The sequence below is a fragment of the Electrophorus electricus genome, chromosome 4, assembly GCF_041902795.1.
Source record: "Electrophorus electricus isolate QZ-2024a chromosome 4, ASM4190279v1, whole genome shotgun sequence".
Taxonomy (NCBI): Eukaryota; Metazoa; Chordata; class Actinopteri; order Gymnotiformes; family Gymnotidae; genus Electrophorus; species Electrophorus electricus.
The window spans coordinates 26242501-26247500 of NC_137500.1; the positions used below are offsets into that span (position 1 = coordinate 26242501).

At 46.0% G+C, this 5000-nt stretch overlaps 1 protein-coding gene and 1 long non-coding RNA gene across 4 annotated transcripts in view; one reads left to right on the forward strand and one right to left on the reverse strand.

Moving 5' to 3' along the window:
* spock1 (SPARC (osteonectin), cwcv and kazal like domains proteoglycan 1) overlaps positions 1-5000 on the reverse strand; it is a 185425-nt gene that overhangs the window by 145540 nt on the left and 34885 nt on the right. The gene's annotated exons all lie outside the window — the stretch shown is intronic.
* The window catches only part of LOC113575611 (uncharacterized), an 18383-nt gene that overhangs the window by 113 nt on the left and 13270 nt on the right, over positions 1-5000 (forward strand). Inside the window, exons 1-2 of the long non-coding RNA XR_003410434.3 lie at positions 1-356; positions 2264-2365. The exon at positions 1-356 is cut by the window's left edge and continues 113 nt beyond it. This is a non-coding gene — a long non-coding RNA (uncharacterized LOC113575611). The remainder of the gene's footprint in view (positions 357-2263; positions 2366-5000) is intronic.

The following is a 5000-nucleotide window of genomic DNA, read 5'->3' on the forward strand; positions in this document are numbered from 1 at the left end:
CCTAACCTGGATACACTCCTGCCAAGCAGGGAGGCAGGGGATGAAGATCCCAGACAGAAAAAAAAGGATAAACAACAATGATGGAGAGATTGTGAAGCAGACAGAGAGAGTCTAGAACCTTCTCACCTCCCTCTCTCTCTCTCTCTCTCTCTCTCTCTCTCTCTCTGTTGCGTCCACCAGAGATTTACTGAGACATGGAAACATCGCGGGAAGTCTGAAGGGATTCAGTCCCACACTTACTGGAGACGGCAGCCGTAGGCCAGAGAATCAGAACCAGTTACGTGTGCCAGTGCAGGGCCCAGGTCAGCTGGCCAACAGCACGCATTCAGACTGATGTTCACACGTTCTCTCTCGAGGTAACATTTCATGATTTGGTGACACAGTGAAATAGCGAAGTGCTATAGCAGTGTAGAATGTATTTATTTATTTGTTATGTCTCTTGGAAATTTCAGTTTCTTATGGTGCTAGACCAGTCATTCTGGAGCTGGAAGGTGCAAGTCATTCTCTCTCTCTCCCTCTCTCTCTCTCTCTCTCTCATTCTCTCTATCTCTCATTCTCTCTCTGGTACAAATGTGATGTGGTCCTGTACAATTTCTCACTCTGTGATCCCCAAGGCTCCTGTATGTCTGTGTGTGTGTTTGTGTGTGTGTGTGTGTGTGTGTGTGTGTGTGTGTGTGTGTGTGTGTGTGTGTGTGTGTGTGTGTGTGTGTGTGTGTGTGGTTTTAGTTATCCAATATTGAGTGTGACTCTGGGTGACCTCCTGTTTGGGGAATATTGCCCACTTACACCATTAAGCCTCAGGTAATCCGTCCATGTTCCTGCTAGTCCTCCTACCCTTTCAGAGGGATATGAAAAGCTACTTTTCACTCTGTTAGCATCACTTCTGTGTGTGTGTGTGTGTGTGTGTGTGTGTGTGTGTGTGTGTGTGTGTGTGTGTGTGTGTGTGTGTGTGTGTGTGTGCGCGTGTGCGTGTGTTAAAAATGAGAGCACATTAATAGCAGAGAAGGCTCTCTGAACAGCAGACATTACTCTTTCTCTGGCAGTCCAGTTACATAAGGACAGCAGTGCATGTAGCAATCTGGTCCCACCCTGATAAAGTCCCACCCTGCTAGTGTCCCACCCTGATAAAGTCCCACCCTGCTAGTGTCCCACCCTGATAGAGTCCCACCCTGCTAGTGTCCCACCCTGATAGAGTCCCACCCTGATAGTGTCCCACCCTGCTAGAGTCCCACCCTGCTAGTGTCCCACCCTGATAGTGTCCCACGCTGATAGTGTCCCACCCTGATAGTGTCCCACACTGATAAAGTCCCACCCTGATAGTGTCCCACGCTGATAAAGTCCCACCCTGATAGTGTCCCACCCTAATAGTGACTCAGACTGAGTTTCCCACCCTAATAGAGTCCCACCCTGATAGTGTCCCACCCTGAGAGTCCCACCCTGATAGTGTTCCACCCTGATAGTGTCCCACGCTGATAAAGTCCCACCCTGATAGTGTCCCACCCTAATAGTGACTCAGACTGATAGTTTCCCACCCTGATAGAGTCCCACCCTGATAGTGTCCTACCCTGATAAAGTCCCACCCTGCTAGTGTCCCACCCTGATAGAGTCCCACCCTGATAGTGTTCCACCCTGATAGTGTCCCACCCTGTTAGTGTCTCAGCGTGATAGTGTCCCACCCTGATAGAGTCCCACCCTGATAGAGTCCCACCCTTTTAGACTCCAGCTCACCCCCTCCCTGTTGAAATAGGCCTCTCAGTACTCAACGATACATGCTGTGTGCCAGAGTGACTTTCAAATGGCCACTGTTTCCAAAGTGAGGGTTGGCCACACGCATGAACCTGAATGTCCACTTCAAACACTTCAAACAAAATGAAATCAAAAACTGGAAACCATGTCATTCACTTTTCTAGACTTGGGCAGTGCCCCCATCATAAGCCTGAGTGGCTCCATTATAAACCTCAGTGCCCCCATCACAAGCTCACGTAATACAAGATCCATTGGTCAAAACACAGTATTAGTGTTCATGTTCAGACTTTTCGTTACAGTAAAATTGAAACATCCATTATTTTGGCTCTGAACTGGATGTCATGCCTGTATAAAAGGCAGAAAAAAACATGCAAGAATCGATATCCATGCTGGAAGCAGCGGGACTGTGCTTTGAAAGCAGAAAGCACCACACCGGTATAAATTTGTGTTTTGGTTGTGGGAAATATTATGAGATAAATCTCAGTGACATTCTGCTCTGCCCTGTGCTTTTTATTAGAGCCCGTGTAAAGATGACGGATATGGAGTCGCTTACCTGTATGACAGATTGAAGGACCAGGTATGGAACGACAGAGGAGAGAGGAGAAAAACCTAGATGGAGGTTTGTACAGTACACACGCATGATACCAATACCAGCATGCACGTGGGCCTGACCAAACACAGTGTGTAGTCCACAAAAATGTGTAAATGTAGGAATAAGAGAAAGAACTGGAACAAAACACTGAACTGAAAACACACACACACACACTTCTTTTCATAGATGATCAAATAGTCATACATAGATCAGTAAAACATGTTTTATATGTTATATATTTTATACAACTCTCTGTAATAATCGGGAGTAAAAAGAATTTTCAGACTCTAAAGCTGAACTCTAATCTCAACCCCAGGAATTCGCAAATGTATCTTGCAGTTCAAAAAAATTAAACATTAAACAACTTTTACTCTGTGAGGAGCATTTTGGCAGGTAATCCAGACTTTACCTGCTTCCTACAGAGGCAGGACTGTAGTGGTGGATACCAGTCACTCCAATACATAATGCCTCTCTTAGTGAATTATGCATTACTGGAACTACTATAAACATTAACCATGTACAGTTTCAGACACTCCTAAAACACACAACATCGGCAAAATCTCAAACCTGTGCACACACACACACACAAACACACACACACACACACACAAACGCACACACACACACACACACACACAAGTGCGCGCGCACACACACACAACACACACATACACATACAACACCCGCACGCGCACGCACACACACACGCAAACACACACAATACACGCGCACACACACAGACACATACACACACACACAAATACACAGACACATATACATACACACACATATACATACACATCTTCCACCCCACAATGCAGAACACGTCAGATCAGAGTTCTGAAACACCAGTGTGTGCACCCACACACACACCTACACACCAACCCACCCACCCACTCACACACACACCTACACCAACCCACCCACATACACCCACACACACACACACCCATACACACACACACACACACACACACACAGACTATGGTCTCAAACATTACTGTGCGCCAGCACAGCCTGGTTTTCCCATGAGTATTTGCTGCTGCCACATGGCCCTGCAGATAACACCTCGTGATTATGACACACACAAATGCATGCACACACACGCACACACACACGCACACACACACACACACACACACACACACACACACACACACAAAGAACAACAACAGGCAACAACAGTGGATGAATGAATGCCAGCAGGAATAGTGAGTCAGCTTTCGGTAGTGTGACTCTTACCATCACAGTGTCTGAGAATAGTCAGTAATGGACACCGTGTGGAAGGTGTTTAATGGACAGTTAGGCTTTCTGATGGCAGCTTCTTTAATGATGTCTTACACACGGATGACCAGGTCTCTGGGTAAGGAGAGGGAGAGAGAGAACTAGAGAGAGAGAGAGAGTCACAGAAAGAGACAGATCTGCAGTAAGTGATCGTCCTCTGGTGTTTTATATTCTGGATGAAGAGTCTGGAATCTGGGATAGAATGTATCTGTTAGTGGAGTGTATTGGCCACAGATGGTGAGGAGTTTTTAAGAGAGAGTGAGAGAGAGAGAAAGAGAGTGAGAGAGACAGAGAGAGAAACAGAGACCGATATAAATAGAGAGGGGATAGAAGCAGAGAGAGAGAGAGAGAAAGGGTGCATTGCATAGAGGAATTTGAGGTCTTATGGCTATATCACTCACACAAACACACACACACACACACACACACACACACACACTCTCTCTCTCTCTCTCTCTCTCTCAAAGGTAGAAAAATCAATGAACTGTAGTGTTAGCGTTATGCTAGTGTCAGGGGGTCTGACAACTGTAATCGTGGGAACAGGGTCAAAGGTGCAGTGTGTATGGCAGACGCTATGAGTGACAGATGGCAGTAGCTGCTAACAGGCTAACATGGGAATTACAGAGCAGGGGCTTAATCTGAGCCATACCTCAAAACTTGGTCTTAATCTGAGCCATGCCACAAAACATGGTCTTAATCTGAGTCATGCCTCAAAACATGGTCTTAATCTGAGTCATGCCACAAAACATGGTCTTAATCTGAGTCATGCCTCAAAACATGGTCTTAATCTGAGCAATGCCTCAAAACATGGTCTTAATCTGAGTCATGCCACAAAACATGGTCTTAATCTGAGCCATGCCTCAAAACATGGTCTTAATCTGAGCAATGCCTCAAAACATGGTCTTAATCTGAGTCATGCCTCAAAACATGGTCTTAATCTGAGTCATGCCTCAAAACATGGTCTTAATCTGAGCAATGCCTCAGAGCTGCCTGCACACACACACAGAAGAAGGAAACACGTCCTCGTGTGACATCACGTAGCGTTCAAATGACAGCACTGATCAACTGTACCAGTGTTCACCTTGAGAACTAGAGCTGTAGAGTAGCATAGGAGACTGGACCAGCCGCCACTGTTGAAAGGAGATCCTGGACACGTATCGGCCAGTCAAAGCGAATGTTACAGTAGAGAAAAATAGATCAGAGTGTGTTTGGAGTTTACCGGTGTGTTCAGAGTTTACTAGTGTAGTTAGAGTATTCCAGTGTGTTCAGAGATTTCCAGTGTGTTCAGAATCTTTCAGTGTGCTCAGAGAGTAGAGGAGCACCAGCCTGTTCCCTGCACTGCTTCACAAACCAAACTCCATCCTACATGTGAGTCTCT